Genomic DNA, 11,257 nt, shown 5'->3' with positions numbered 1-11,257 from the left:
CTACATTGGAAGAAATTAGTCTTTGTCTTCTTTTTGAAGGTTTGACCAATATTGACTCTGTCTTAAAATGACATGAAGTGTATTGGCTGCAGCAATAAACATAATACAGCAACCAAAAAAAATAAAATAAAATAAACCTTAGAGTTCAATTAGAGTATATGAGCCTGACATATGGATGTCAAGTCAAAGTGAATTGAATTGTCCAGTGTCTCTCAAATCAGAAGAGACTTGGCTGTGTGATGAATGGTGACATTTATTTGATTTGGGAGATATTACAGTAGGTACTGTCAAGAGATATAAATGAATATAGTGCTGCAATCATATTTTACCAGAAGAGCAATACTTTTTTTTTTTTTTTTTTTTTTTCTTGAAGTGCACCAGAGATGGCAAAGATGTAAAGGACAGTTAGTCTCTCGCAATGTAGACATTGGTCAAACAAAGGCCAAAATAAAGTTCAACTGTCATTAAATAAACTGGGACATTTTTGTTGTTTAAAGTTTGACCTCGACCGTGACTTTATCTATCTTACCTATTTAAACCTTCAAGCATTTCCACATGTGAATTTAATGAGTTCATATCTTCTAATATTACTACAATTGTTTTCTTGTGCCTGCTTGGAGACACTTTTCTGCTATAGCCAATGAATGTTTAGTGGGTTCATTTGTTTGTGTACATTTCGCAAGCGCTGAGGTGTGAAATTTACAAGGCTACTTTATCAGTTTTTATAAACTGTGAAACCATGTCATCCAAATGTTATTCGCTACAAGATGTGGCACAGTAGAGTAACTTTAATTATTTGAATTTATTTGACAATAATCATAGCATTTAAAAGCTGTAGCTGTTGATGAGCTACCAAAATGTAACTGTCTAAAAAGTTTTTATTTGCACCTTTACCTTATTAGTTACTAATGTTGTCAGTGGCCTTCTATAAAACATCCTTCTATCCCACCTCGGAAACCCGCGCTCGGAATAATAACAATATAAAAATCTGTTGGTGGTCCTCATAAAACTGCCTTATTATTGCAAAATTTTAGCATAACAATGCTAGACTTCAACCCATCAACAATAAAGTATATGGTATGGCTGATGTTCGGGGTTTTAATCATTTCAAAATGTGCACCTTTCATTTCTCCCCTGGTGGTTTTTAGAAAGCAAAGTGAAGTGGGGCTGCTGCATCAATAAGACGGAAACCTCCCAAATCCTCTTAGATGAAAGTCTGACACAGGTCAACAGGATTATTGGTCTTTACTGACAGATTGAATACAATTTCCATGGCAATAGTAAATTATTTGCAATTGAGATAATACATGTGTCTTTAATTAGAATTAGGAAGGTGCATATATTCTATTCAGTGTGTAAGGATGCTTGAAAATCCTAAAAAAATAAAAAATAAAATACAAGACATTGTACTTATGGAGAGTTTTTAAATCCAAGATGCCTCTCTTTGCTACAGTTCTGCAACAGTGAGTTTTGGAGATCTTTTAAAATCTCACTTATCAATCCCATGGCAAGTTCAGCTTTGGTTATTTTCTGCTTTTATCTGTCACAGTTCAAGTCCAATATGTTTTTTTGGGTGATACTTTGCATTTGAAAAGTCAAAACTGGACTATTCTATAATGAATAAATAACAAAACTGTATTGCTTAATTAAAAATTAACTGCCTGAGGCCCTAAGGGAAAGAGTGAAGGGTAGGCTGAAAAAAAAAAAAAAAAAAAAAAGAGAGTTGGGGATTGAAAGTGAAAAAACTTGTTTATCGTGAGGCTGCAGATGTGACTGTAGCTGCACTGGAGGGCAGCCATTATTTTATGCTGGGCAGGTAGCACGCTCCATTTCCTAACCTGTCAGAATGGACAAGCTAAACACAGGGCTTTTTGACACCGGGATTTTACATCGCTCATTCTCACCGACAGCTGCAGTCGAAAGAAAACTTGATGTGATGTCATTCCCCGTGGGGCCCCCTAGCATCTGATGTGCAGTGCTTACAGTTTTTCAGAGGTAAATCAGTGCTGTCTGTGATAATTTTTCTATCTTCAAGGTATGAAGTGCACAGAATGTCACATTTGACAAGCTGGCTCCAAAAAAAAACAAAAAAAAAAACAGTCCTTTCCTCTGATGGTTGGGAAAGAGAGTTCCCATTGAAATGGTATTCTTCTACTGGGAAGATTAAATTATCTTACTTTTAAATTGCTAGAGTGAGATGTAGGTGTGTTGTATTTGAGTATTCAAAGTACACTTGAAAATGAGTATTTACAGACTATCCCCTCTATATAAACATACACAACCTTTTGGTTTTACTATCTGACACTAAATCAAACTTGTCCTATTTTAGTCGCTTTAAAAAATTCTAAAATTACTATTGTTTGCCTAAAACAACAATAATTAGTGAATTCAATTTACTTATTTATAATAAGGGGTGGTATTAGCTTACTTTTCCTTGGTAGAATTGGTAGTATGTTTCACAAACTTAAAGGGCTTAAACAATATAAGTTTTACATTGTACGTCACAGCGAGAAAAAATAATTGCAGTTTTTTTTTTTTTTTTTTGAGTATTTTTACAAGTACCTGTTTTCAACACCATGCCGTTTCCCCAAAAATATAAAATGCTTGGTACAAAAAAATGAGAGCAAAGGACAAAAATGTTTACAATCTGTAAAACACAAAACAAATCACTGACTAAATTTGGAAATTTTACTATAAAATATGAATGAAATATTAAATAAACAAGAGCATCAAAATCAGGGCAGCAGTTTATGTAAAAACAAAAAAAGTCTTTCATAAACACTACAATTTCCCAAACAAAATGTTAACACAACCCTAAAAATAATGATTGTTATATGGTTCAGACTGAAGTTGACTTTGTATTTCTGTTTCTGCATGCTTTGCTTTACAGTTCACTGAATAGTCAAATGGCTTTCAGAGGCCCAATGATTTCAGTGTAGTGCATTTTCAGACAATGATATTGTCAACAAGATAATGAATTTGTGTGGGAGTAAACATTTGGTTGCTGCCCTCTGTTTCATTGGCACAAGACACTTAAAGTGTTTATTTTTTTTGGCTTATACCCTACCAAAAACAGATGGTGTGTCTTGTTTTAATTTTTGGTTGTTCTGGCAGATGGTCTGGCCACACATGAATGTTAGTGATGACCGTGCAGTCCAGATAGACTACATTTACAGATACTGTCGATATTAAAAACACAACTTAATGAAGCAATAATGAAAGTTTTTTTTTTTTTTTTCAGAGAAAAAAATAAAAACAATTTCACTGTTGGTTATGCTGTCCATCTTTTTCCTTCAGTGTATTTTTTAACAGTACAAGTTGAACTGCTGTGGTATTTTTAGTGACCTCAACAACAATTTGCATGTTTTAAAGATGTGTAAAAAGCCTTAACGTATTACAATTGCTTTGATAACTGTTACTCCATGTACAGTCTCTGTACTGAAGTCCTCTAATAGTAATTCCTTCTTGTTGGTAGGAAATGAGAAGGATGCGCGCATGGTTTAAAATTAAACTTGGGGTGTATAAGTGGTTGTCTGCAATGTGCTGATGGTTCAGGAAGGAAGTCTCTGTAGACAGGACTTTGTTTGAACATTTCTTTTTAAACTCCAAACCTAATCAGAACACCTGAATCATGAGGAAATCGTGGCCCGGTTGTGGAAATCCCTCCTGATTTCTAGACAGCCTCTTCTAAAGGGCTCAGAGCAAAACTTTATGCAACATCCTATTTTGCATTCCCCAATGTATAGACTTTTTCTGTATGCACACTTTCCATTCCTAACCATCTCCTGGTTTCAACCATCTCCTCGTGCCTTTTTTTATTTGATCACTCAAAATGTTCAGACTTTGGCTTACAGCAAACAGTAATTCATAGATTAATAAAGACAAGTTTCTTCACTCTCTGGTCAACTGAAAAAGTAAAGAACTTCTAAAAAGTGTCTTGTTTGGATTTTCATTTTAAAAGAACTTTTCCAGGTCCCAGAAAGCATCATTTCTCAACAAGAAGGTTCTTCCCCGCTGAAGGATGGCAGGGTTGGTGGGTTATGTTACTACAATAGAAAACTAACTTATTTTAAAACTTTATCCTTACCAGAAATACCAATACTTATGTGGGATATACACCTGGACTTTAAATATTGACTTCTAAAACACCTTTTAAGAGAAAATACATGTTAAATTTGACCTAAAACAGTACTTTTTTTTTTTTTTCTTTTTTGTTTATTCTGTTAAAAGCTATGCTGGCATACAGGGTCTTTAAACGCATAGCATGTGGTAGAGAATCTACAGCTTGTGACTTTCTATTAAGTGATTTACATATATTTTTTAAGGTTTGACAATACCTTCTGTTACACAAAAACGAAGGAGCCAGTGTTTCTGTTTTTTTTTTTTATTTTATCAATTTCGCCCTGGCATATAAAAACAATGTTTTTGATGCATGGTTTGAATGAAGAGTGTTGGTCTCCTTTTTATGCCACTATGTCATCCGTTGGGAAGTTGTTGTTGTTGTTGTTGTTGTTTTTTTCTGTGGGAAAAGATGGATATTATGGTATGAGAGTGTGCGAAAAGTGTGAAATGCCTGAGTCTCACCCTCAGTGCTTGAGATGAGAGCCATGCAGTTTCTCCACTCCGAGAGGATTGACTCTTTTAATCTTCACAAAACAAAACTAGAAATATCCACCATCTGCTTACTTGGGTAGGCAAGTAATTTTGGAAGGGCTCCTGTTGTAAGACTGGGAAGAAAAAGTTACGTAATATAATATTTCCTAGGTGTTGAGCATGTACCTTCTCTGTTTTCTCTGGGTACTGTGGTTTGTTGTAATGTTTCGAAATGTCTGCTTGGTTTCTGTGTTACTCTAAATATTCTCAATGCGACTTAGTATGTGCAATATTGTCATTGTTGCATATCTCTGTGTCTCTCCTGGTCTTATAATGGAGAAGCCTGCAACTTGACTCGTCGGATAGACTTCTACCTTCCCCCAAGCCCTCAAACAAGATTAAACACTTAGACGCCCAACAGAGAAGCAGATGCTTTCCTCATAAAACAACGATAACCTTTAAAACATTTAAATCAGTTTGAGATCTTGTGAGCTTTTGCAATATATCACTATACCATTTGCTTCCTAGCAGGACTGGAGCTTTAAAATGCCTTCTGTGTTACTACAAAAAAGTGACACATGAAGGTCTTGTCTGATGTGGAGAACATCTCAGTGAAGAAATGCTATTTTAAAAAAAAAGACATTAATTTAACACCCACTAAATATATTTCAGTGTTAGACTAATAATAATTACACCCCTATCACACTATTGCAGTTCTGCACTCTTTTCCTAGGTCACATGGAGTATGCAGCTTTATGCTACCGTCTCATTGTTTACCTCACTTATGTTACTTGTACATGTTAAACAACTAAGGCTGACAGTATTATGTATTATGGCCAGGTAATACTTGGTGTAACTTAGCAGTAAATGTAAGATGGAGCAGTATGGTGCTTAATTTCTAGATAATGGCTGAGGGAGATGCTTTTCCTGCTGCACTGACGCAGTTTATCAAATATGTTATCAGTTGAACAGAAAGAATTGGGCCTCAGTCACCATGGTATCTGTGTAGAACAGTTCTGTCTGATTAAAAGGGATTTGTCTAATAATCCAGCAAGGAATTTTACTGACTAAGCATTGACAATTCACTGATGCACTGAGTCTCTCTCTTACTCATTTTCTGCTCCTCAGTGTTATGAAAGCAATGGATAATTAGCTGTAGTGCATTCAAATACTCCTATATTTTGATATTGGAGTTCAATAACTGTCAGACCTTAAAGCTGCCGTAAACTTGTATGTAAATATGTTTTGGTGTTTTTTTAAAATATTTGTTAAAACTGTCACTATGTCTTGACAGTATAGCATGAGATAGATAATCTGTGAAAAACCAAGCTACTCTGTCTCTGCAGAAGTACACCAATCTCAGACGGAAATAATCACACATCCTCTTGTGTGATTCTGCATAGTGGTCAGGAAGTATAATCCAAACCTGATACTCATTTTGTCAAGAAATACCAAAAGATGCTAAATCCATTTCCAATGCAAATTGCGGTACCCCTGCTCTTTCAAAATACTGTATACTGTGTGTCAGGAATGTTTTATATTAAGCAGCAGGGAGAAGCAAGTATTGGAACAGGCCATCTCCTCCTCAGAGGCTGAAATTGTTTCATGGACAATGAGCTACCTTCTTTATGACCAAGAGCCAGGAGAGGAGATGAAACGACTGATGCTATTTGGTTTGGAGTCAGCTTGCAGTTCAGGAGTGTATGTGAAATAATCTCTTTTTCTTGTCTCCGGGGAACTCTCATGCTGAAAGAGACAGTTTGCAGAGGACTTTTGACAAGCCCGTAGAAAGACAGTTAAAGAACATTGGTTTCTTGGAAAGTTTAACATGTCTTTATCTAAAGTTTGAACTGTGGGTAACATGTTGCAATAGCTGCGAAAAGCAGGTCAGTGGCATGGTAATTATAAAACAATTTAAATAAATTATTTAAGAGATAAGAAAATAAACTTGGTTAATATTTTCTAACAATATCCATACTCTTTGAATTATCCACAATTTGTAACATTAGAACAGCAGAGTTTATCTACATTTACACACACACACACACACGCACACACGCGCGGCGACGTGTGTGTTATAGACTAACATGGCAATTGTGACACAATTGTCAAGTGGAAGAAAATTAACACATGACTAGTAAACCTTTTTAGATGCAGAATACGAAAAATGTGGTATTCAAATTCGACCCCTGACTCAATGCTTCAAAGAACAGCCTTTTTAGCACAATTACAGCTTGTAGTTTGGAGAATTAACATTTTGCCCATTCATTTTTGTAAAATTGTAGAGTTCTTCACATATGATGGAGAGGTTTTGTGAACAGCAATTTTAAAGTTGTAAACAAATTCTCAAGAGTCTGGGTGGTTGTTTGGCTGGAGGAGGGCAAATGGTTGTCAAATAATTGCGTAAAGTCAACAGGAGATGAATGAAGAGTGAGGGAAGTTGCCTCCCCTAAGTTAAACTCCTAAGGCTTAGTTTACATGACACCGCTATCTGAAAAATGCTGGTATTTGTGCATGTTGATTGGGAACATGTTCCACATTTAGACGTCATTATGTCTCTGTTTAAAATTCACTGTAGTTGCAATTCTGGTTCACTATGTGGCGCTACGATTTTAGTTTGTTGTCACAATTTGTCTTCCACCTTCATACAATGGACTTTGTAATCATTTTTGAAAAATGGTTTTTTCACAGACCCCAGAGGACTTCAAGGTACCATTGAACATCTAAACTACTCAAAGATTGTCTCTGTTTAGCAGTTAGGTATCTTTCAAAGGCAGTTGGCTCCAATGCATGTCAAAATGGGCTGAATACATACTCAGTCATCGTTTTCAGGTTTTTTTTTTTTTTTTTTGGAAAACATATGACTGCCCTGTATAACTTTACTACTCATTCAGAAAGATGTGCTACTTTATTTTAGTTCATCACCTAACATCTCACAAAATACACAAGGTTTGTGGTTGTAACATGGAAATAATCAGGTTGAACTTTTAGTAAGGTGCTGTACATGTCACAACAGCAGGTGCAGTATTTTTACTTAAAAAATTCACTTTTCTTATCTTTCAGAATAAAACATTTATTACTATAATAATATCCATACTACAGTAAGTGGACTGTTGTGTTGATAGTAGTTTTGCTCCACTGTGTGTATCACTGATACATGTTGTACTTCAAGGTCAGCTTATCGCCTCAATTTTTTGGTTCTGCTTGGAATAGCAGAATGTGTCAAAGCATGATACTGAGATATCAGAGAGCAGTGTTTGTTCGGCGAAGCTGCAATACAAATTTAAACACCAAACATAGCAATCCCTCACACTGATTTGATATGAACCATGCTGGGTTTATCCTTTCTCTGCTGTATTTGTATACACACACTGTTACACACACAATCTCACATGTTCAGTAAAATAAATCCAGAGGATGAAAATACATGCACTAGTGGAAATACTTGGGCACATTTTAAGTATAAGTGTATTCAAAATTACTAGCATTTTCAACATGTTTTATTAAGCATTTTATCTGATGCAACCAAGTATTTAATGCATAAACAAACAAACAAAAAAAATAAATAAGATTTCCAGTTTGGTGCCAAATGTTTTAAAGTTCTTAAGCTGTGAAACCAGTCTAATTTAAACCTGCATGACAACTCCATGTCTGTTTATTTTTTATGTGGTCATAGTGAAGCATATAAAGAGTAAAAATGTTCAAATTTAAGGTAAAAGCTACCTTATAATTTTATTAATTTACAGCGTGTCAAACTTGTAAGAGCACAAAACCAGAAGTGCTTTTATGTAAATATTTATGACCCTGTGATATTGCAGCTAGCATAGCAGTGAGAAAATATTTTGGCGTTTATTTGGTTTCCTAAATCATCCAGTGATCTAATACAGCATTCATAATGAGAGACATTCATGTGGTCATCATTGTGGAGCTACAGCTTACATGATGAGATTGGTCTGACATATACAGGCCAAAATCCACGAATGACCCTGACTAAAAATCCAGAACAATTCTTTCAGAGCAAAACGTGCTGCAGCGACAGTATGTAGTGCAGGTTTCTTTTCACTCTTCGTGACGCAAGATAAAAATTATTAACCAAATTTCCGATCAGGACTCCAAGTTGAGTTTTTGTGGACAAGTCTAATTTGCATCTGTAATCCTTCATTTTTAAAGATCTAAGTCTGACTAAAGCTGGAGTCTGAACCTCAAGTCCTCATCTCTGGTATTATTTGTCACTCATAAGTTTGGGAATGAGGCATCTTCTGTCTTAATAGATGTTCTGCTTACTGGATCCATGAATGTACTTTTAAATTATGGCATTGCATTATCTTAATAAAATAAAAATATTAGATTTCTTAAAAATTCCTAGTCCGTGGATTATTCTCAAACATTGTTTCCCCCCTTGAACTTAATTGCCACCTCATGTTTCTGTATACTTATTTCTATGTGCTACAAAATGTTTAACCCAGTAATGCTGCAGAATTGTGATGAATATTATCAGACATGCTTCATTCTCTATGGAACTCATTTTGTCCTGTGCTCTGATGCTTGCACATACAAAGCAAATGAGAGTGTCAATGTCATGTTAGTGTTTCCTATCACTTTAAGTGCTGCAATAAAACTGGTGATTTACATCCATATGTCTGATTAAGTGTGGAACATAGGACATTTGTTTTAAATGTGGCATTAGGAGGTTCCTCACTCTTGTCACAAGAAAGCAGATTAATAAACACATGCCAGGTGGAAAGGTCACTTTATAACCATTCATTTAGATAAATGCTGAACCCTACACAGGAAGAGCATTGGAAAATGTAATGACTCCATATGAAGAAAACAGCATTTGTGAACAGAGTAAAACGTGAAGGTCATTATAGGCCTGTGTCATGATTGATCACAACTTCTAACAATAAACTTCAACCCTTTTTCCACAATTTATACCCTGTTCATTTTATTGAACATTTAATTTCCTTCAAACGTTTAAAATCTATATTAAAAAGCATATTGCTTTTCTTTTGTCTTTTTTGTATTTTTTGACTTGCATTTGGTTCTTTGTGGTGTGAAACCCCATTCTCCTCACAGCTATTATATATAGATGTCTCTACATATTGTGCGTTTGGATAATGGCACATAGGGATACAGAGGTGAATATAAACAACAGTAGTCTGTTCTGCTGACCTTATTTCTTCTTATTTTATCATCGTGGCTTTCTTTCAAATTGTCCTGATATCTGTTGTTTTCATTTTTCAACACCAACACTCAGCTGTGCCTAGAAATATCATTTGCAGTCCTACTGTGGAAAAGGTGTGAAAAAGGTCAGAAGGCTATGATGGTAGTGAGAGATGCTTGCATGTTTTTTATTTGTACTGTTAAAAATACTCTTCAAAGGTTAAGAAAAATCACATATGGTGTCATAAAAAGATGAATTTAGAAGATATTTCTAATTTTACCAAGTGGTAAAAATATATTTATACAGTGAAAATATATTTTTGTTGGAAATAAGTAATTAGTTTTTGGACTAATTCCACTTAATGACGAGTCTTGCTACACATTTGCAAAGTCATTAAATGTTGTGCTTAATGTTTATATTTAAATGTATATTTCAATATTAAGTGAAAGTTCTCTATTGTCCACACTGAGTTTTCATTTCCATTGAGCATCAAAGCTAAGGCTAGTGAAATGACAGCTAGGGGTATTAGGAATGTTATTCATTTTTGAGATATACTATATTTTCCATCAATGACAAAGAACACATTTTCACTTTTCTGCAAAATTCACCAACGGCAAAATTCTTGTTAAAAGCAGTATAACATAAGTATTTCAAAAGAGCAGAAGAAATTTTATGTTTTTTTTTTAACAATAACGATCTGTTGCTAAGAGATGAGCATATATTCTGGTAGCGAACTGCCACGAAGTAAACATCTGATTTTTACGTTTGTGTTGAATGTCTCTTTTATAATATATTTGCCACCAATGACAAAAAAAAAAAGAAAAAAAAAAAAACATTTGAACTTTTCTTTAATTTTCACCAACTGCACAGTTTCAAAAGAGTAAAAGAAATCTTATGTTTTTTTGAACAAAAATCTCCTGGGAAGCGTTCTTCTCTGTTCCATTTGTGTCACAACGCTCCAATTAGGGAGCCAATCAGCTTCGCGGATTCCACGGCGGCTCTGTCCAATCAGATGGCTGGCTTGTTCGAATTCACGAAAAACGTCCGGCCGCTGTCGGGTATTTCACTTGTCAGTGCAGGCGCCGTACGAATCGGTAAGAGCTAAATTTTACGGAGTGTGTGGTTTTCCGCCGGATAAATGTTTCGAATATCAACATCTTTAATGTATGACAGTGAATTTTAAGCCAAAGGGATGGTTTTTAATGGATAAAACGGGGAAAATTTGTGTTTTTCGTGGGCATGGAATGTTTTGTTCAGTTTGGTTATGTTAATTTAGGATTAGATTAGATTTTCTTCATTTTTTGCTATTATGTAATTTTGTTTGTGCATTTTGTTTTATTTTTGTCATGAACTGCAGATTGAGGCGATGAGGCAAACACTGGGACCCAGGTAAGTGAAGTAAAAAAATTAGCTTTAATGACGTCCACCAAAAAAAAAAAAAAAAAAAAGCAAAAAAAACAGGGAGCTTGGGCGGGGGGAAAAAAAGGCCCAGCACCAAAA

General features: G+C 35.0%; 1 long non-coding RNA gene across 1 annotated transcript in view; it reads right to left on the bottom strand.

The window, feature by feature from the left end:
* Positions 1–200: 200 nt before the first annotated feature.
* Positions 201–11,257, bottom strand: part of LOC106960235 (uncharacterized) — a 15,557-nt gene continuing 4,500 nt past the window's right edge. The window contains exons 2-3 of the long non-coding RNA XR_001427528.1: positions 4,333–4,337; positions 201–211 (exon numbers count right to left, since the gene is read on the bottom strand). This is a non-coding gene — a long non-coding RNA (uncharacterized LOC106960235). The remainder of the gene's footprint in view (positions 212–4,332; positions 4,338–11,257) is intronic.

Source organism: Poecilia latipinna, unplaced genomic scaffold, assembly GCF_001443285.1.
Source record: "Poecilia latipinna isolate Pla-1442-1.1 unplaced genomic scaffold, P_latipinna-1.0 Scaffold1169, whole genome shotgun sequence".
In the NCBI taxonomy this organism is placed as follows: domain Eukaryota; kingdom Metazoa; phylum Chordata; class Actinopteri; order Cyprinodontiformes; family Poeciliidae; genus Poecilia; species Poecilia latipinna.
Note: the sequence above shows the minus strand (reverse complement) of the source record. Positions and strands in the feature narration are given on the sequence as shown.